This window comes from Callorhinus ursinus, unplaced genomic scaffold (assembly GCF_003265705.2).
Source record: "Callorhinus ursinus isolate GAN/ISIS: 27379988/994484 unplaced genomic scaffold, GSC_fseal_2.0 scaffold24, whole genome shotgun sequence".
Taxonomy (NCBI): Eukaryota; Metazoa; Chordata; class Mammalia; order Carnivora; family Otariidae; genus Callorhinus; species Callorhinus ursinus.
The window spans coordinates 1,964,661-1,987,816 of NW_027397086.1; the positions used below are offsets into that span (position 1 = coordinate 1,964,661).

The window sequence follows — 23,156 nt, forward strand, 5'->3', positions numbered from 1 at the left end:
AGGATGCAGTGGGAACAAAGGACACGATACCTAAGTATACTGAGACACGACAAAGAGGAGTCACCAGGTGGGACCCTTAACAGAGGCAGCAACACACTGTAATTTTTGGGTTGGCCACCTCCTTCTGAGGAATGAACAAATGAATGAATGAATGCATGCAACTACCAGTTACTGGTTGTTACTCTGGGCTGGGCAATATACTGGGCATTATGATACATGCTTCTATACCATACCCTCACAACAACCCTAGGAGATAAGTCCTAATATCCCCATTTTTTGCCACTGATTTATTTGAGAGAGAGAAAAAAAGAAAGCATGAGCAGGAAGGGCAGAGGGAGAGAGAATCTCAAGCAGACTCCACGCTGAGCGTGGCACCTGACATGGGGCTCAACTTCACTACCCTGAGATCATGACCTGAGCCAAAACTAAGAGTTGGATGCTTAACCAAATGCTCCACCCAGGTGCTCCCTCATATCCCTATTTTAAGGAGGAGAAAATAAAGGCTTAGAGAAGAGAAATGACATGTCCAAGGTCTCATACCAAATAAGTAGCAGCGACAGGATTCAAACTTAGGTTGCCTGATTTCAGAATCTGGGTGCTTAATCACTATCTGGTCAACAGGTGCTTATCGTTTGTTTGGTCATCATCCCCTTTGAGAATCTCATGAAAGCCTAGGCTCCATGCAAAGGAAAATGTTATTGTGCACATTCACAAAAGTACGCATAAAATCCCAGGGGTCAGAGACTCTATAATTCTCTGTATACATCTTAATAATCAGGGTAAGAACCTGGGGCCAGTAGAGTGGACTGATGCTCAGTACCCATTCCTTCCTCCCCCTAACGTTCTGTCACATAGTACTGCAGAGGCTGGAGAGCTAAAAAAGACACGTCACCGACTTCCCTGCAGCCAGGGTTGGACTATGATTTAGGATTTACCATTCAGATAACCCTCACATGAGATCTGGAGAGCAGATGCAGGGCCAGGCACACTCCTGCTGCTTCCACTGTTGCTGGGGCAAAAGCACTTGGTTTTCTGGGGCAGAACTGGGGGTCCCATGTCCAGGTATCAAGCAGCAGCCTGGGAAACAGCTGATTTGCACTGGAGCCAAGAGTACAATGTCCTTGACTATAGTGGTGGTTCTAGAGCTAGTAGCTCTCCAAGGACCAAAGAGGCTACAGCTTCCTTGGTGGCCCAGGTCTGTGCGGTCGGTGACTTTGGGCATCATTCCCCAAGCTCAACCTACAACCTGCATTTTCAGCTCTTCCAACAATTCTGTTAGCTATAAAATACTCTGTAATAAAGCCTTCCCCATTAAAATGAGCTATTGTGGGTTCTTGTCTCTGTAACTGAACCCAGACCAGCAGAAAATCCCTGTTCTAGATTTTTAATAAGTAGCTACTGTACTGAATTACAAATCCCAAGACATAGGTTCTGGTCTCCACCTTCAACTTTATTAATGTTAAAAAAAAAAAAAAAAAGCCCATGATCCACAATCAAGCTGTAATTTAAGACTAAAGGGCTCCCAAACTCAAAACTCCAAAATTATCTAAGTTGGGGAAGAACTGATTGCCCCTTCGGGGGCTCGAGGGGCAGTTGTATGTAATGTGTTAGAGACACAGTATTAAACAGCAGACAGCTGCTCTTCCAGGTGTCTATCTTCGGTTGACATTACTAGTGCTCACGAACAACTGGTAACCCTTCCCTTTCCTGAACACACAGAAGACGACATTTCCTAGGGCTCTGGCAGTGAGGTGAGACCTTGTACCTAGTTCTGCATGTGAGGTGTAACGGAAGTGACCATGCATCCTTTCCTGGCTGGAGAACTCACAGTTCTTGCTGCTCACTCGCATTATCTCAATATCGAGGATGCCACACTTTCTAGTTATGCAGGCACAAGATGCTGGGGCCACCATCATCTGGGTCCCCCAGAAACTATGTGGGGCAAAGCACGCCTCAACCACATCCACAAGAGATAACCCACCTGGTTAAACAACTGGGGTCTGATGATTATTACCGTTGCAAAACCTAGCCTTGCCAGCCTAATCCACCACTCTGAGAAACTTTCACACACAGGCACAAGCAGATGTGCAGAGAGATGTTCACTGCATCACTGTCTGTCATTGTGGAAAATGTGTGAACAACCTCACCAGCCATAAATGGGACAAGGGATAAACTATGCCATAATCACATTACAGAATACCATACAGCAGTTAAAATGAGGACCTAGATCTATATGCATCAACAAAAGGTAAATCTTAAGTACAATGTTGAATAAAAAAATCAAGTTTCAAAAGGATGTGCACAGAATGATACCATATATTTTCTTAAACATTATGTGACTGGGTTTTGCCTGTTTCTAAACCTATTTCGACAAAGGATAAAACCTCTTCCCTATTCTATGAACACTCCCTCAATCACCCCAATTCCACCAAAAGAGTAGCTTCAAAAAAAAAAAAAAAAAAAGGCAAACATTACGGGCAGGAGTTTTTCCCTTCTTTAATTTACCCCTACTCTTCAATTGTCAAAACCCAGAAGAAATAAGTTGAAAAGTCAGTAATGAAAAGGCCTTTGCTAGCCAACCTCTCAGTATTGGATTTTACTTGGCAACATTTTTTTAAGTAAGTGAGAAAATCCTCCACAAGCGTTAGCATTCAAATAGAGATCTGGTATCTCAAATTAGGAAGACAAGTGAATGATTTCATGAAATCATAATAATAATCACATACATTCATGAAGCATTTTACAGTTTCCTGTGCTCTTCCGCAGACATCAGCTCATCTCAGTCTCCCACCGTCCTGGGAAGGAGCAGAGTGTACCATCAGTGCCATCGGAGAGACGGAGAAACTGAGGCTCAGGTCTATCCTATCAGCTAAGTGCCTTCTTCAAGAGCACGTGACCTGAAGTATCAGCACCAGAACTAGAAGCAAATATTTATAGACAATAAATGCTGGATCAAGTTGACATACTCTAAAGCTCATGCTGCTAACAGCAACTTAGCATACCAGAAATGTAAAGCCCTACAATCTTGGAGGGGGTGGATTCTCATAGGTGAGCAAGGAAATGCCATGGAATCCTGTTTTCTGAGCCATGACTATTTTAAATCACCGGCTTTTCAATTTCCAGAGACTGAAACTGGGTACTACTTATTTATATTTAACTGCAAATGTCATATTCTTTTATAGGAAAGGGATCGTTTTATTTTTTTATTGCTTTTAATTCCAGTGTAGTTAACATACAGTATCATACCAGTTTCAGGTGTACAATATAGTGATTCAACACTTCCATACATCATCCAATACCCAAATAACATAGAAAAAGCAGCACAATTAGAATAACAAAATACTCTAGGGGCGACTGGGTGGCTCAGCTGGTTAAACGTCTGATTCTTCATCTCGGCTCAGGTCTCGATCTCAGGGTCATGAGTTCAAAATAATAAAATTAAAAATTAAAAAATTAAAAAATACTTAAAGATATGTCATGTGTTTTGCATCAATTCATTTTATTCTATTCTGCCATGCCTTTCTAAACTGAGGTTTTTAATTCTCAGATAAAGGACACCAGCATTCACTTACTTCCTCTCATAACTCTGTAAGAACTCAAGCAACAGATGCTACGGTGTTGGACTTAGTCAAGGACCAAGAAAGAATTTAGCACAACTTACTACTATAAACCACTGCTTCAAAAGAAAGTAAATGGTTAGTGTTTTAAAATCTAGTCTAAAAGATGGTTAATGTCCCTAAGAGTGATCTGCAGCAACACTGATTCAGTGCAGCTAGACAGCAGCAAAAAGATGAGTCTGTCCGTATCATGCCTCAGGTCATGGTGGTGGGGTGGCTGGTTAAAGATTTTTCATTAAAAAAAAAAAAATTTGGTAGAGAATCAGCATGATTTAGATTTATTATTCATTATAAAGCTAGATAATAGTCACCTCCTAGATTAGAATCAAGCATATCATCAACTCAGACAAAACTTTATAAGGAAATTTAACAGGCAAGAGCAACTGGAAGGAAACAGATCTGTCTATGTCCCTGCGCTCTCCCGCAGACTTGCTGCTCAGCAAGCTTCTGCCGTGAGACAGTGATGTTCTTCCTTCCTTCAGCTATTTCGGTTCACTCCTTTCTTCCCCATACTTATGAAGGAGGTAAAAAAGGAAAATTAAAAAGTATGCAGTTTTCACATGAAAAGATGCTCAACATCATTAGCCATGAGGGAAATGCAAATTAAAACCATAATGAGTACACCCATGAATGGCTACCATAAAAAATACTGGTAATACCAAGTTCTAGCGAGGATACCAGGAATTCTAGCATGTGAGAATGCTGAAGGGATATAACAAAAAGAGCCACTCTGCAGAAGAGTTTGTCAGTTTCTAATAAAATCAAATATACACTTATCACGTGGCCCAGTAATACCCACGCCTAGGTCCTTACTGGAGTGTGGTAGGCTGAGAAAAAGGCCCTCTAAAAGACAGACACAGCCTACTCCTGGAACCTGTGTTACCTTCCATGGCAAAAAAAGGGTCTTTGAAGATGTGATTAAGTTAAGGATCTTGGGATGGCGGGATTATCCTGATGGGCCATAAACGTAACCACAAGCGTCCTTGGGGGTGGGAGGCAAGGGAGATCTGACTACAAAACAGGAGAGTAACAATGGAAGTGAGGGCCTGGAGGGATGTGAGGAGGGGGCCACAAGCCAAGGAATGCTAGTGGCCTCCAGAAGCTGGAGGAAGGGGTTCTTCCCTGGGGCCTCTAGAGCTAGTGAGACCCTACTGACACCATGACTTTGGCCAAGGGATACCAGTTTCAGATTTCTGGCTTCCATAACAGTGAAAAAGAAATCTCTGTTGTTTTAAGCCCACCAGTGTGTGGTAATTTGTTACAGCAGCCCTAGGAAACTAACATGCTAAGTACATTGAAAATTTATGTTCCTACAAAAACTGTATGCAAAGTTTATAACAATTCTATTCATGATTGTCAATAACTGTAAACAACCCAAAGTCCTGCAACAGATGAATGAATGCACAAATTACGGTATATCCATATCCATACAGTGGACTCCTACTCAGCAATGAAAATCTGGGAAACAGGGGCACCTGGGTGGCTCAGTCGTTAAGCATCTGCCTTCGGCTCAGGTCATGATCCCAGGGTCCTGGGATGGAGCCCCACATTGGGCTCCCTGCTCAGCGGGAAGCCTGCTTCTCCCTCTCTCACTTCCCCTGCTTGCGTTCCCTCTCTCGCGGTCTCTGTGAAATAAATAAAATCTTAAAAAAAAAAGAAAAGAAAATCTGGGAAACAAAAGCAAAAATGAATTACTGGGATTTCATCAAGATAAAAAGTTTCTGCACAGAGAAGAAAACAATCAACAAAACTGAAAGGCAGCCTATGGAATGGGAGAAGATATTTCTAAATGACATAACTGATAAAGGGTTAGTTTCTAAAATCTACAAAGAATTTATCAAATAACCCAGTTAAAAAATGGGCAGAAGACATGAATAGACATTTTCCCACAGAAAACAGATGGCTAACAGACACAAGAAAAGATGCTCAACATCACTCATTGTCAGGGAAATACAAATCAAAAGCACAATGAGATACCACCTCACACCTGTCAGAATGGCTAAAATTAACAACACAGGAAACAACAGGTGTTGACGAGGATGCACAGAAAGGGGAACCCTCTTGCACTGTTGGTGGGAATGTAAACTGGTGCAGCCACTCTGGAAAACAGTATGCAAGTTCCTCAAAAAGGTAAAAATAGAACTACCCTACGATCCAGCAATTGCACTACTAGGTATTTACCCAAAGGACACAAAAAAACAGATTCAAAGGGATACACGCACCCCAATGTTTATAAGCATTATCAACAACAGCCAAACTAAGGAGAGAGATCAAATGTCCATTGACTGATGAATGGATAAAGATGTGGTGTGTGTGTGTATATAGACACACAAACACACACACACACAATAGAATATCACTCAGCCATCAAAAAATGAAATCTTGCCATTTGCAGCAACGTGGATGGAACTAGAGTGTATTACGCTAAGCAAAATTAGTCAGAGAAAGACAAATACCATATGATATCACTCATATGTGGAATTTAAGAAACAAAACAGATGAACATATGGAAGGGGGAAAAAAGAGAGAGAGGGAAACAAATCATGAGAGATTCTTTTTATTTCTGGAATAAAAACACAATATAATTTAATTTTAATGTCAAATACCAAATCACAAAAGCTTTTAAAAAATAAATACACCAAAGTAGTCCCTGATATTATAAACATTTTGGCAGTAGAACTCAGAGTAAACTTAATATTATTAGCAGTTTTCACTAGGCAGTTTTGTCGTGTTCCAGATTATAAAATGGCAAAAACTGAGGGAATATTTTTAAAAGGACCAAGACTGGGGCCCCTGGGTGGCTTAGTTGGTTAAGCCTCTGAATTTCAGTTCAGGTCACGATCTCAAGGTTGTGAGAATGAGCATCGCCTCAGGCTCCAACTCAATGGGAGTCGGCCTGAGATTCTCTCCCTCCTCATCTGCCCTCCTCCCCCCATGCTTGCTCTCTCTCTCTCAAATGATAAATCTTTTTTAAAAAAGGACCATGACTGATAGTTGAGTATACAGAAATGTGAACTTAAAAAAACTGCTTAAAAATGCTAATAAAGAGGTGCTAACTGAGAGTAATGGAAACTTAGGTGTAGAAATTGAAATGCACACTCCTTTCATATGGTGAACATAAGTCCTAGAGAGGCAAGCAACTTACTCAAGGACATGTCACTGGCTAGTGACACTAACGAGAGGTTGCTTAGGATTTGCTAAGAATCATGAGAGATTCTTTTTTTTTTTTAAATTTTTTTTATTGTTATGTTAATCACCATATATTACATCATTAGTTTTTGATGCAGTGTTCCATGATTCATTGTTTGTTCATAACACCCAGTGCACCATGCAAAACGTGCCCTCCTCAATACCCATCACCAGGCTAACCCATCCCCCCACCCCCCTACCCTCTAGAACCCTCAGTTTTTCAGAGTCCATCATCTCTCATGGTTCGTCTCCCCCTCTGACATACTCCCCTTTTCTTCCTCATGAGAGATTCTTAACTATAGAGAACAAACTAGTGGTTGATGGAAGGAGGTGGTGGGGGATGGGCTAGATGGGTGTTGGGTATTAAGGAGGGCACTTGTTATGATGAGCACTGGGTGTTGTATGTAAGTGATGAATCACTGAATTCTACTCCAGAAACCAATACAGCACTGTATGTTAACTAACTAGAATTTAAATAAATAAATAAGAATATTAAATCTTCAACTCCAATAAAGAAAGAAAAGGAACAAGCTATTGTTATATACAACACTTGGATGGATCTCAAAGGTGTTAGGCTCAGTGAAAGAAGCCAATCTTAAAAAGTGATAAACTGGATGGCTCCATTTATAGGACATACTCAGAAAGATAAAATACAGTGAGGAGAGCAGGTCAGAGCTTGCCCTGCGGTGGGCATGGGGGGGTGCACACAAAGCATAAGTGAGCATAAGCTTTCTGCGGCTCCCCCTGCTTGTGCTCGCTGTCAAATAAATCTTTAATTTATTTATTTTAGAGACAGAGAGCATACAAACAGGGGGAGGGGCAAGGGGAGAGGGAGAGAATCTCAAGCAATTTCCCTGATGAGCGCGGACGGAGCCTGACATAGGGCTTGATCTCACCACCCTGAGATCATGACCTGAGCCGAAATCAAGAGTTGGCCACTTAAACGATGAGCCACCCAGGCGCCCCTCTAGAATTTTCTTGAAGCACTGCATTCCAGTATGGTCGTATCGTCAGATATAAGCCAAGGTTTCATAGATAATCCTTAATTACCAACATGGTACAACCTTGTCACAGGCAGACTGCTCATCACAATGTTGTTACCACTAGAATTTACTTCTTAATCTTCCTCTGGTTTAGTCCTTTTGGGCCTGCTCCTTATTACTGAAAGATATATTATTTTAGAATTATAAACAATAATAGCAGGAATAATTATTATTTGTGAGGGCCTAACCCAGTGCCAGGCACTGTTAGACATTTTTATTATCCCATTTCATTCTCTCATCAGTAGTAAATCAAGTAAGAACTATGATTCCTACTTTGCAAATCAAAAACCAGAGACTCCAGTTAATAAGATTTGCTGTAGTCCCAGAACCTCGCAACACAGAGAGGATGTGCTCAATATCTACTAAGTACATGCTGGTATCTACAGTCGCACTGCTAGTAAGTGGTAAGCTGGGGCCTGCATTCAGATAAAACCTGTCTCCCTATTTGACTAAGAGACACAGAAGCAGGAAATTGTCAAAGTACAACAAAACTCCTATATATCTCACAGTCTGTATTCTCATTTCTGGGAAGGTTTGGCTTAATTTACACGCCACACTGTCAAGGCTTACTTTTCCAGCCCATTTTATTTATTTACCTGATCTTCAATTTGCTGGGAGTAGTAACAAATTCTACTCTTTTAAACAGAATTTTAGCCACAACCAAACAAGCAGAAATTTGATAACCAGACAACTGTGGAATTTCATGAGATCAAAAATGACAAACTTCCACACTGATCAACATTTTTCCACGTGCATTTCAAAGAACAAGAACTGAGATGGGTTATCAAAACAATTTGGGCTGAAATATGGGGGAAAGGCTTTAGAGTAAGAACCCTAAATGTGAAAGTCATTCTCCCCTCATTCCAGGCACCATCAACTCCTATCAAAAGCCAGACAATGTGGGCAGAAAGGAGGGAGAAACAAGGAGGTCTCAAGGGCTCTGCTATTGTTTATGTGAGGTTTTTCCCTTCTACAGAAGTCAAACACAACTTTGGCAAATATATATACATGAATGATACGTTTGCTCAGAAAATTTTTAGGAAGAAGGGTACATGATTGTTTACAAAAATGGAGGTTGTTGCTCTATGTAATGGGAACCACCAGAGGGTTCTGAGCTACATAATGCCAAACTTAGACTGCATTTTAGAATAAGGGCCGTGGCATTATCTGGTAACTTTCAAAAATAATATGTCAAGGGCTCTGCACAATGCTTAGCATAGAGAAAGCAGGCAAGTGGCAGCCATAAAAGGTAAGGAATATATGACAATACTTGGTATCTATCTAAGATGGGTTATTTATATGCAATCCACCATCTGTGAATCAAGTAACAGCTTCCAGTTTTTCTAATGCACTTCAGAAAAGATGGAAGTGTTTTTGTTGAAAATTCCAGCCAGTGGAGAAAAAGTCTGAAATGCGCTCGTCAGTGCTTCTCAGAAGTATGTCAGGAGAGTGCACTGTGCTGGGTGAATAACTGTAAAGCCATGTGTGCACCCCATCTGCCTCACTGCTGAGCATATATCCTAAAATGACAACCACTGCAGCTGGAGCTTCTAAGTTAAGTGGTAAAAAATACCAATACTCTTCACAAATGGCCATCCTGTGAGTTTAGCCAAAACCAGGGACAACCAGAAAACATACATGACACATCTCCTCGGTACACCTTGGAATGAGCCCCACACCACAACAAAGGACAAAGACCACAGGGCAAATGGCTATGTTCCCCTCTCCTGACAACTGGTCTGTGAAGGGCATGGAGCCTCCTGCCAGAGACGGTCTAGGCCCCCACGGCACTGTGCCATGCGCTGACAAGTAGCTGCGGCACTCATCAATGCCAACCAACCCACTCTGCCTCTTCTCGTAGGCCCTCACCCAATTTCCTTTTCACTACATTCTTCTTACTTTGCTCATTTTCCTCTGTACTCGATTTCAAGCATCTGAGGACAGGCAAGCTCTTGCACTCTTCTGAACAACTCACACGTCTTGGCCAAAACTTGCACTCCTATGGGGTGGCTGGTATTCCCGCTACCCTCCTGTCATGCCTTCTGTGGGTGCCAGGCAGCCCCCACGACTAGCACTCACATATAACAGAGCAGCCACTCATGTAGTGTAGGGACTCGCAACTAAACACAGGGAAGTAGCTAGCCTCCAGGTCCTTTCCAGCCCTGAGACTGAAGGGCATCCCAGGTGCAAGGACATGGCTCTTAGACTGGGTATCTGTGTGTATTTATTATGAGAATCAGTATCAAAAGCATATCCCACAAAATGGTGAAAAAATAAAAGTTTTACTGAAATAAATTCTAACTCTAAATCCCCCTCATTTCAGTGTTGTGAACATTTTCAAAAGGATTAGTTCATCTTCAAAAAGTAATGTTTTTGGTAGAAAAAATACTCAAGCTATCAATAAGTACTTGATTTCAGGGCGCCTGCGTGGTTCGGTTGGTTGAATGGCTGGCTCTTGGTTATGGCTCAGGTCATGATCACAGGATCTTGAGATCAAGCCCCGAGTTGGGCTCCCCACTCAGCAGGAGTATGCTTGAGGATTCTCTTTCTCTCCCTCTGCCCCTCATCCACTCATGAGTGCATTCTCTCTCTCTCACATAAATAAATCTTTAACATTTTAAAATAAATAAATAAAATCTTTTTAAAAGATTTTATTTATTTTTTATTTGAGAGAGAGGGCATGAGCAGGAGGAGAGGCAGAGGGAGAGGGAGAAGCAGACTCCCCACTGAGCAGGGAGCCCGATGTGGGGCTGGATCCCAAGACCCCAGGATCACAATCTGAGCTGAAGGCAGACACTTAACCGACTGAGCCACACAGGCACCCATAAATAAATAAAATCTTTTTTAAAAAAATCCAAAAATCTTAAAAAAAAAAGAGTACTTGATTTCAACCCCAGCTCTATAACAAATCAGCAATATAATCCTAAAAACACTTCGCTGCCATCCTGAACCACAGCTTTCTCTACTGAAAAACAGGAATAATGTCTATGCTACCTGTACCGTGATATGAAAAAGAAGTGCCTTATAAATACTTAAATCTTTCACATCCACAAGAGACAGATACTCTTTGCAATTCGGGCTGCTACAGAATCACCAATAAAACCAGGAATTACTGTATGATATTGCAGAAGTACAAAGTACAGAAGTTTATGCTGAATCCATGCATCACCAGAGCAAATGCTGGAGCTGTTCATTTTGACGAAATTCTTGGAACCAGACTGGCTGCCTTTCTTTCATAAAAGTGCAAGTGCCAAAAATAACATCCATTAAGTGAAGGTTCCAATTAGTAATGTAGGTATTACTATAAATTCAGTGCTATACTCACACACTGTATCTCCAGATTCAGTTAGTGGCCACAAGTAGCCCTTGACATAAAAAGGTAAGAACTGAGATGAAAGGTACGGCAGGCTGGGGGTCTCCTCACCATGTAACAACCATGATCAAGTTGAACAAGCGCCCCCTGGCCCTGGCCCATTTGCTGGGCCCACCCCCACACTGTTGGTTCAAGGGCGGCAACCATTTTCCCAAGCAGATGGCCAATGGTGGCCCTTAGGGCTGTAAACCGGACACAAAGAACCTTCTGTCGGCTGGCTATCTTGCCCCCTTGTTCCAAGGTAGTCGACTGTACTACCCGAGGTTGACGGTGCATAGTACAGAGTGGGCACTGAGATAATCAATGATATTCAATTCCATATTTACTGAGCATCTAGTCTGTAAAAAATATAATGCTGGACCCATGGAGATTACAAACATGGTCTCCACCAGCCAGGAACCAAGTACTAAGTGTCAAAGAAAAACAGAATTAAAAACAAAAACAAAAACACATACAAGAAAGGTGAATCCGGAATAAGCAGATATTTTGAAATTTTCAAGTATTTATAGGAATCACTCAGCCTTTATGATTAACAAGAAGAAAAAAAAAGTCTCCTGAAGTGGTTTCCTTTCCTAAGAATTCTTTTTTTTTTTTAAGATTTTATTTATTTATTTGACAGAGACACAGCGAGAGAGGGAACACAAGCAAGGGAAGTGGGAGAGGGAGAAGCAGCCCTCCCCTCGAGCAGGGAGCCCAATGCAAGGCTCGATCCCAGGACCCTGGGATCATGACCTGAGCCGAAGGCAGATGCCTAACGACTGAGCCACCCAGGCGCCCCATCAGTAAGAATTCTTTATATTCCATTATTTATTCCTAGAATCAAAGTAATCTATAGATTTAGTGTAATCCTAGTAGAAAATCCCCACGGGTATTTTTGTTTCGGTAGAAAATTGATAAAACTGATTCTAAAATGTATTTGTAAATACAAAGGAGAAAGAAAAGCCAAGACGATCCTGAAGAACAAAATTGGAGATCTTACTCCATGACATATTAAGACTTATTTTAGAGCGACAATATTTAAGATAGTGTGACCCTGTGCAAGGACAAACAGAACAAATGAACAGAGTAAGGAGTTCCCAAACAGGTCCACACATATATCGATACCTGATTTATGAAGCAGCAAATATGCTCTTCAATTAAAGAACTAGGGTCAATATGGAAAAAATAAAAGTAAACCATCATCCCTGCACAGAAAAGTCAAATCCAAGTGAAACTGTAGATCTGTGTATGAAACATAATAAAATAAAATTTCCTCATGAAACCTGAAACTGATATAACACTGTATGTTAACTACACTGGAATTAAAATAAAAAATTAAAAAAAAAAGAACTTCCTCATGACCTTGGTGTAGACAAAGATTTCTTATATTGGACATAAAAAAGCACCAACCTTAAAGAAAAAAAATTGTTAATTGAACTACATTAAAATTAAAAACTTTGATTCCTCAAAGTCACCATTAAGAGTGAAAAGGGGGATGCCTGGGTGGCTCAGTCGATTAAGCGTCTGCCTTCGGCTTGGGTCATGATCCCAGGGTCCTGGAATCAAGTCCCACATCAGGCTCCTTGCTCGACAAGGAGCCTGCTTTCCCTCTGCCTGCCACTTCCCCCTGCTTGTGCTCTCTCTCTCTCTCTCTCTCTTTGGCAAATAAATAAATAAATAAAATCATTAAAAAAAAATACTTTCAAAAATTAAAAAAAAAAGTGAAGGGACGCCTGGGTGGCTCAGTCATTAAGCGTCTGCCTTTGGCTCAGGTCATGATCCCAGGGTCCTGGGATCGAGCCCCGCGTCAGGCTCCCTGCTCCGTGGGAAGCCTGCTTCTCCCCCTCCCACTCTCCCTGCTTGTGTTCCCTCTCTCACTGTGTCTCTCTCTGTCAAATAAATAAAATCTTTAAAAAAAAAAAAGGCAAGGGGCGCCTGGGTGGCTCAGTCAGTTAAGCGTCTTGCCTTCCACTCGGGTCATGATCCCAGGGTCCTGGGATCAAGCCTCTTGTTGGGCTCCCTGCTCAGCGGAGAGCCTGCTGCTCCCCCTGCCTGTGCTCTCTCTGTCAAATGAATAAAATCTTTAAAAAAAAGAGAGAGAGTAAAAAGGCAAGCCACAGAGTGTGAGAAGATATTAGCAGTATATACATCCAACAAAAGAACTGTACTGAGAATATACAAATAATTCCTACAAATCAATAAGAAACATAACTAGAAAAATGGACAAAAGAAGTGAGCTGACAGGTCACACACACACACAACACATATTTATGACATCCAAATGGCCAATAAGCATAATGGAAAGGTGCTTAATTTCAGTGAGTCATCAAAGAAGCTAGTGAATCAAAACCACAATGAGATACCACTGCACAACCACACGAAAAGCTAGCATTTAAAACACTGACAATATCAAAGTCTGTAAAGAATGTAAAACAACTGGAATTTTCCTATCAGACAGCCTTTGTCCTAAGCGAAATATTCCAGACAGCTGTTTCCAGGTGTTAAACAACAGGCTCAGCAGGACTGTGATCCTTGAGAAGAGAAAAACACAAGGTGAGCAGCCTGTCACCTCCGACTTCCTGCCTTGGGGCACCTTCCCAGCCACAGTGCAGGGAGTTGGAGCCCAAACCAAAGTTGGAGCAGTCTCCTGGAACCGAGGAAGCAGACTGAGATGGGGATTCAAGGCTGGAGGATGCGGAGGCAGCTAGAATGTGCAGGGCAGAATATCTGAGAGAAGGGGTTGCATGGGAGGCAGAAGAGGAGGGAGGTGCCCTGTGGGTCCCTGGCAGAGGACGGGGCAGGGACCAGGTAAGGTAAGATTCTGGAAGGCCTAACAAAGAGCAGTGATTGTAGGGTGAAGCTCTCACGGTGCCCCACATTCAAGCATCAGCCAATCCAGCGTGGAGAAGACCTGCTGAGCACCTCTGTTCTTTAGCTGACATCCCAGAAAAGCCAAGCATTAAGTCTAAAGAACGCCCTCTAGAGTAAGGGCCATGCCTGTGGACGGAGGATAAATCCAAAACAGACTCACTCTAACAAAGCGTAAAAACAAGCCTGACAGGGTCAAAAGAACAGGCCAGGAACTGCCTGTCAGAAACGAAAGCCTCTCAAAACAAAACAAAACAAAACAAAACCGAAAGAGAGAGAAAGAAAGAAAAGAAAGAAAAGAAAAGAAAAGAAAAGAAAAGAAAGAAAGAAAGAAAGAAAGAAAGAAAGAAAAGAAAAAGAAAGAAAGAAAAAGAAATGGGACACCTTGGTGGCTCCATCAGTTGGGTGTCTGCGTTTGGCTCAGGTCATGATCCCAGGGTCCTAGGATCAAGTCCCACATTGGGCTTCTTGCTCAGCGGGAGCCTGCTTCTCCCTCTGCCTGCCACTCCCCCTGTTTGTGCGCTCTCTCTCTCTGACAAATAAATAAATAAAATATTAAAAGAAAGAAAGAAAGAAAGAAATGAAAGCCTCTCTAAAGTAAGATAACAAGATCCAGAATCCCCATGGTGTGACATCCACATATCTGACACGCAATAAAAAATTAGTAAACACACAAAGAAGCATGAAAATGTTGATTCGCAATGTAGAGGAAAAAGTAATCCATAAAAACAGACCCCAAGGGGTGCCTGGGTGGCTCAGTCATCAGGCGTCTGCCTTCAGCTCAGGTCATGATCTCAGTGTCCTGGGATCGAGTCCTGCATCGGGCTCCCTGCTCGGCAGGAAGCCTGCTTCTCCCTCACCCACTCCCCCGCTTGTGTTCCTGCTCTCGCTGTCTCTGTCTCTGTCAAATAAATAAATAAAATCTTAAAAAAAAAAAAAAACAGACCCCAAGATCACCCAGATATTCAAATTAGCAGATAAGTTCTTTATTATACCTTTAAGCATTTGGAAGCGGGGGCGCCTGGATGGCTCAGTAAATTAAGCGTCTGCCTTCGGCTCAGGCCATGATCCCGGGGTCCTAGGATCGAGCCCCTTTATCAGGCTCCCTGCTCGGTGGGGAACCTGCTTCTCCCTCGCCTCCCTGCTCATGCTCTCTCTTGCTACCTCTGTCTCTGTCTCTCTCTCTCAAATAAATAAAATCTTCCAAAAGAAAGAAAGAAATTGGAGGCAAAGACGGGCCTGATGAGTGAGAAGACGGTGAATCGCAGTAGAAAATGCAAACTATCAAAAAGAACCACGTGGAAATTTTATTTTTTTATTTTTATTTTATTTTATTTTATTTTTTAAAGATCCTGGGATCATGACCTGAGCCGAAGGCAGACGCTTAACGACTGAGCCACCCAGGCGCACCCCCCCGTGGAAATTTTAAAAATGAAAATAGCACATCTGAAATGAGAATCGTAAAGGGATTGACAACTGCAGAGGGGTTAGTGAACTTGAAGAGAGATCAACAGATAGGACCCAAACTGAACAACAGAAAGAAAAAAACCGTGGTGTTGCTGACCCAACCGAGCTTCCAAATACATGAAACAAACTGACCGCATTTGCAGTTACAATCCCGTCCTAAGTACCACACACTCCTGCCTTGTCCTTTTCTTCACCAATCGTGCTAGAAGGCTGCCTATTTTACAGATGCTTTCCCACGTCAGCTTTTGGTTTTATTGACATTTCCATTTCTTAATTTCTGTTGTCATTGTTACTACTCTCTTACATCTGTATACTGTGGACTACTTTGTCTTTCTAGCTTCTTGAGTTAAATGCTTAGGTTTTTCCCTCCAGTCTTTCTTGTTTCCTAATAATTGCTTTTAAGGCTAAAAAAACTGATAGAATTAAAGGGGTAGGGGGTAGAATCCATCATCATAGCTGCTGATTTTTTTTTTAATAGCTGCTGATTTTTAATACCCGTCTCTCAGTGAAAAAAGAGACCCCAAAGACACTCAGCAAAGGTACACGATAAAATAGGCAGACAAAAAACAAGTAAGGAGGGGCGCCTGGGTGGCTCAGTCGTTGGGCATCTGCCTTCGGCTCAGGTCATGATCCCAGGGTCCTGGGATCGAGCCCCACATCGGGCTCCCTGCTCCGCGGGATGCCTGCTTCTCCCTCTCCCACTGCTCCTGCTTGTGTTCCCTTTCTCGCTGTCTCTCTGTCAAATAAAAAAAAAAAAAATCTTAAAAAAAAAAAGAAGTAAGCCTGTGGAAGATTTTAAACAACTATCAACCAACTTGATCTAATTCACATTTACAGAAAACTACAACTGCAGAATATATATTCAAGTACAAATGGAACATTCAGTAAGATGGGTCATACGCGGGGCCAGAAAATTAGTCTCGGTAAAGGTCAAAAGACTGAAATTTACAGAAGATCTTCTCTGACCACAATGGAATAAAGTTAGAAATCAGCAAGATATTTAGACTCCCCAAATATTTGGGAATTAAACACTTCCAAGAACACATCAGGGGCACCTGGCTGGCTCAATCAGTAGAGCATATGATTCTTTTTTTTTTTTTAAGATATTTTTATTTTTATTTATTTGTTTGTCAGAAAGAGAGAGAGAAAGCCAGCACAATCAGGGGAGCAGGCAGAGGGAGAAGCAGGTTCCCCTCTGAGGAAGGATCCTGATGCGGGTCTCAATCCCAGGACCCTGGGATCATGACCTGAGCCGAAGGCAGACGTTTCACCGACTGAGCCACCCAGGCGTCCTGAGCATGTGACTCTTGATCTCAGGGTCGTAAATTCAAGCCCCATGTCGGGCACAGAGTTCAGTTTAAAAAATAATAGTAATAAAATAAAAAAAGCACATCAGAATTTATGTTCAAGAAAGAGGTGGGACCCAAGCAGAGTTCTGAAAGGCAGGCAGGTTGTAAACACACAGAAGAGCAATGTCAGGGTACAGCCACCAAAGGGGCAAGGAGTGGGGAATGGCGGGATATGCGTCAAAGGAGGCCTTCAGGGAGTGCTTTCTTTTACCACAGCTCATCTTCTACGTAGCAATTTTAACCTTTTCCCCCTAGACCCAGATAATGTGCTTGATATACTCCTATGGGTATAATTCTCAGCTCAAGCATGTTAACTCATCTCTATTTCCCCATGCAAAACATGCATTATTTGCAACACGCATCACAACACACATTGTATATCACACGGAGATCTGAAGCACGAGTGAAATCCTTAACCAACAGATAATGATTTCATGCTTTCTCCAATTTTTATTATTTTCTTTGATAGAATGCTTCATTAAGGAAAAAATTCTTATGGTTAAATCATTTTTGATCCTCCTCCTTTATCCCACAACTGAAATTCCTGTTTTCTTCTATATAAGGTTTCATGAAAAAAGGGCCGTATAAAATGTATTCACCTGCAGGAAATAACCGGTGTGTTAAAAAAAATATTACATATACACAATTCCGCATTTTCACAGTTCAGAACTTAATCCCTAACAGTAAGTACATAAATATAATCTTTCCAAACAACCTCTTTTTAAGAATCTGACTGATTTAGGGGCGCCTGGGTGGCTCAGTCATTAAGCGTCTGCCTTCGGCTCAGGTCGTGATCCCAGGGTCCTGGGATCGAGCCTCACATCGGGCTCCCTGCTCCGCAGGGAAGGCCGCTTCTCCCTCTCCTACTCCCCCCTGCTTGTGTTCCCTGTTTCGCTATGTCTCTCTCTGTCAAATAAATAAATAAAATTAAAAAAAAAAAGAATCTGATTTAACTTCAGTACCTGTAAGACTCCGTAGTTGCACTGTCTCCCACCTTCTGATGTATATGGATACTCAGTACAATTTAACAGTAATGGGAATTAGTGTTGATCTATCGAATTCCTGTTCTATTACCTTCAATAAAGTTTTTTTTAAAGATTTATTTTATTATTTATTTGAGAGAGAGAGCGTGCACGAGCAGGAGGGGCAGAGGGAGAGGGAGAGAGAGAACCTCAAGCAGACTCCACGCTGGGCACAGAGCCCGACACGGCGCGGAGCTCACAACCCTGAGATCACGACCTGAGCTGAAACTAAGAGTCAGAGTCTTAACTAACTGCACAACACAGGCACCCCTACCTTCAATAAAGTTTTATTTGAGAACTATAACATAGTTTTAAACTGAGAATAAACCATTTCTTAAAGTCAGTTTTCAGGTAAGCTCATAAATAAAACATGGGACATAACCAAGTTAAATAATATCCTGAAGGACAGAGATGTACTAGCTTAAAATTAGAAAATCCAGAAATAATTTATTTTTTAATTTCAATTTTTCAATAAAAAAACTTATTTTTTATTTTAGTTAATGTTATTTATTTTTTTAAGTAAACTCTACCCCCAATGTGGGGCTCGAACTCACAACCCCAAGACCAAGAGTCTCAAGCTCTACCAACTGAGCCAGCCTGGTATGCCTACAAAACTTTTTAAATTGAAACGGTTATTTTATATTTAAAACACTCACTACCGAGAAGAATAGGAAAAGTTGTGTGCATTTTTTTGTTAAATCTGCAACTTTTTGGTTTAGAAAAAAAAATCCTCAGAGAAACAGATTAAAAATGAGTTAAAATCAAAATGTGAATGTGAATGTGAATGTGAATGTCACCACCCCCCAAAAAAGATTCAAATTAATCCTACATAAAAATGTAAAGTCTTAATTTCATAAACCACTGAATGTCGCCTTACATATTTGAAAGGTTCTTACTTGGAGATTTCTCCCTTGGGCTTGTCATCCTTCTCACAGCTTTAAATACCACCTATAGGGGCGCCTGGGTGGCTCAGTCGTTAAGCGTCTGCCTTCGGCCCAGGTCATGATCCCAGGGTGCTGGGATCGAGCCCCGCATCGGGCTCCCTGCTCCGCGGGAAGCCTGCTTCTCCCTCTCCCACTCCCCCTGCTTGTGTTCCCTCTCTCGCTATGTCTGTCTCTGTCAAATAAATAAATAAAATCTTAAAAAAATAAAATACATACATACATACATAATACATACCACCTATAACCTGATGACTCCCAGGCTCCCTCTCCAGCCTGGACTGCCTCCCTGAATTCACACTGGTAGACTCGAATGCACTCGAACGACACATCCACCTGGATGCCTACTACTAGGTATCTCGAATGTAGCATGCCCAAAAGGCAGCTCCTGACCTTCATCCCCTGCAACCCACCTCCCCAAACCCCACTCTTCTAGTCTTTTTCCAAAAACCTTGGAGTCCTCCTTGACTTCTCTCACACCCTACTCACCCCACCTCATATCTAATCCAACAGCGAATCTAGACAGCTGTGCCTGCTGGGATTCACAGAATTTGAACCCTTTCACCACCACCGCCAACCCGGTCCAAGCCATGACCGTTCTCATTCAGATGAGTACAGCCAAACCCTCAGTGGAACCCCTGCTTCCTCTTTGCTCTCCTTCAGAATACAGCAGCGAGAGACATTTTAATAAAACATAAGTCGGGGCCTGTTACTCCTTCCCAAACCACATGAGTCAAAGTCAAAATCTTCAAATGGTTAACAAGGTGACATTCTTCTCCAGTCATTCTCTCCTCACCCCCATTTTATCTCCTACCAACTCTCCTTTTGCTCTCTGCTCCAGCTACTCTGGGCTTCTCCTAGAACACGCTAAACAAGTTCTGCCTGGGGGCTATCGCACCCTGATTCCCTCTGCCTGAAATGCTTTTACCCCATCATTTCCAAGGCTTGTTCCCTCACCTCCCTCCCAATGCCACTTTCTTAGGGAGGCCTCCCTAACTAAAATCACACCTCTCAACATTCCCTAGCCCCTTTCCTGTGTTATTTTTCTCCCCAGCACCTGCTACCATCTACCATACTTTATATTTCACTTACCTAGCTTATTTATGGTCTGTCTCCTCCCACTAGAATGAATTTGTAAATACCAAGAGGGCAGGGATGTTTTTTTGTTTGCTAATGTTTCACCGATGACTAAAACATTACCTGATACATAGTGTGTGCTCAATAAGTATTTGTTGAAGAAAGAAGGAATCGCTAAGGAAAAGAGGTTTATTAGTGAATGCTTTTATTCCTCTTTTACCAGCTCTCCTGAAAGTGAATTTTCTTTAGTCAAGCCACTGAAATTTGGAACATACGACGCATGAAATAATATGGCTTCCCTTTTTTTTTTCCTCCTGTACACATGACTAGCCCTTCTGACCCTGAATGATCCTGGCAAAAAAACTACCATCTGCCCTCTCCTTCCAGATTCATCACTGACACCCTCATCTACCAGTATTCTTGGCTTCCAGATTCCTGTCTGATCCAACACTGTATGTTATAACCGCAAATGTTTTAATCCAACCTATATGGATATTAACCAACTCTTAGAAAGATCACCCTATAAATGATCAACAACAATTTGTAACACAAAGTAAGACTGTGTTCCCCTAGAAAAAGAACACCCGAGGTCCAAGAAATTGATCTGCCTTCAGTAAAACATGACTCAGGCAAATTCTTTCATAAAAAGCTGCTGCGGGGCACGTGGGTGGCTCAGTCGTTTGGCGTCTGCCTCCAGCTCAGGTCATGATCCCAGGGTCCTGGGATCAAGTCCTGCATCAGGCTCCCTGCTCCGCGGGAAGCCTGCTTCTCCCTCTCCGACCGCCCCCTGCTTGTATTCCCTCTCTCGCTGTCTCTCTGTCAAATAAATAAATAAAATCTTAATAAATTAATTAATTAAATAAAATAAAAAGCTGCTGTAAAGAAGTGATTATTTGGTTGGGCTGCCGTCAGTTTGGTTCTTAAATCTCTGTATTTTTTGCATTATAAAATAACACCAATTTGTCAGAGAAAGAAATCACAAATGCAAAGTAAAAAGTACAAGTTTTCTCCCCTTGTGCCGAAGCCCCAATTCCCATACCACGCCTACTCATTTCCAATTTGCTTTTTTCCACTTAACCACTACCTGGATGCCTTTCAGGGTTAGTACTTTAGAGTACACCTGCAATAAACAGCCTTGTGTGCCTCTGTGACAGACCCCCTATAGTAGCAGTTCTCAAACTTTTTTAAATTCAGGACCTCTTTACCCTCTTGAGAATTACTAAGGACCCCCAACGAGCTCTTATTTATATAGGCTAGTTCACCAATCTTTCCGTATTAGAAATTTAAACTGAAAAAATTTTAATTATTAATTTAAAAACATTTTTTATTACTAGAAAATAACTGTTTTCCGCAAAAAAAGTAGCCTTTTTAGATAAGTAGATTTTCTTCTTTGAAGCTGCACCAAAACACCTTAAGTGGTAGTTTCTTAAAGGTTAGTTGTGATGTAGAATCTAAAACTGTATCAGGGAACTTTTGTATTGTTACATTCAAATCCATTGGTCCATCTTGCACCTTGGATGGATCTTTTTACCTGTGTGTGATTTTATAATATCACTTACTGATCACTTAGAAAATACTGGCTCACTGAATTATGTAGATTTTCTGAATAATACATTTCATTATATCAAAACAACACATTTGTAAAATATCACCACCAATCTCTACAACACAATAGCAGATACAAGTTTTCCAAAATCCTAATTTTCATTGGAAAGCTAAAATTTTATCACTGGCAACATATACTACCAGTTGTTTTCCTTGAAAGACTCCTTTATACTCTTTTTAGCCTGAATAACCATTGTTTGTCAGTGGTAGTTGAAAAATGGTAGTTCCATGAAAAAAGCAGCTAGTGCAGCTTGCTACTCAAACAGCTGCCCATCTGCTTTTCTTGGAGATAACCGAGATCCCTCAGCGCTCAGCAGAAGTGCTTTACGTGTACTTCTCATTTCAACCTACTAAAAAAAACACACACGCAAGGGCCAATAGTTCATAAAATTAATCTTTCCTGCTTCATCAAGGACATTCTTTAAGTGAAAAATGAAGTTTTATTTTATGTATGTATTTATTTATGAGTGCACGGCACAATTTATTTATAACGAGTACAAAGAACACAATGGCTACTAGTATAGTGAGGTGTAGTGCTACAGCCTTGATTCATGCTAAGGAGCCTGCATGACTTCCGCACCATTCACCATTCGTGCAAAGAGTGCAAATAACATCTAAGGATTGCATTAATATGAAAACGGTTTTAACCTCAACCCTCTCTGAAAGGGTATCAGGGACATCTAGGGGACTATACTGTTCTGGATGAGAAGAGCTTCCTGGATGTGAAATTACTGGGTTATTGGTATATGCATTGTAAATTCTGATAAGTTTGGCCAAAGCTCTCCAAAAACTATGCACCAATTTTCATTATCTAAGGCTGCATGATCATCACTAGTTAAAAACATAAATAATTCACTTTATAAATCCTGAATTGGGAAAGCCCCATAATGTAACAAATTTCCATTTTTGCCTGTCTAAAACCAGGGCTAAAATGTAACTAATATTTCAAGGAAAACTACAATTCGAGGACTCAAATCATTCAGATGAGCTATTTTTCTAAAAGAAAGTAAAACCTCCACAGTCAAATGCAAGTTCATGCAATAGAGACCTTTGTTTATTGTGGTCACCCATTGTTAAGAGGCATTTGAGATCGAATTTCAAAGTATATGCCACCTGCACTCATCTCACATTTGCTTATAGAGTGGGTGGGACCGATATTTCAATATAAAGTACAGTTTGAAAAATGTCAGGCTACAACAGTACAAACAGGCCCCTAATTAATTGGCTCAGGGCTGGCCCCTGATGATGAACATCAGTCTAAGCTGACCCTTAGCTTTAAAACTATACATAGAATATCGGGAAGTATATGGTGTAACACACACAGTCTGCAATCAAACGCCAACTATGTTCATAAAAATGTCAAAGACAACCTTTCTTGCCCCAAATGTCATCCAAAATAGGGAGAGAGGAGGATAAAAGCTCCATCCATCCCTGGGAAACGATTACTCCTGTGTAAGGTAAAATAACCAGGCGGGGCGGGGGGGTGGGGAGAGATCCTCAATTCACAAGGGACACCGCTTCCCCACTCAATTTTTCCCACGTAGCTCCAAAGTGCATATTTTCAAGTCCGACTTATGACTGAAAAGGTCAAGGATATTAGTGTCAACTAGGATCTGTGGTTCTTAA

The 23,156-nt window shown here is 41.5% G+C and overlaps 1 protein-coding gene across 1 annotated transcript in view; it reads right to left on the reverse strand.

Annotated features, from left to right (window-relative positions):
* Window positions 1-23,156, reverse strand: part of ABL1 (ABL proto-oncogene 1, non-receptor tyrosine kinase) — a 142,671-nt gene that overhangs the window by 118,347 nt on the left and 1,168 nt on the right. The gene's annotated exons all lie outside the window — the stretch shown is intronic.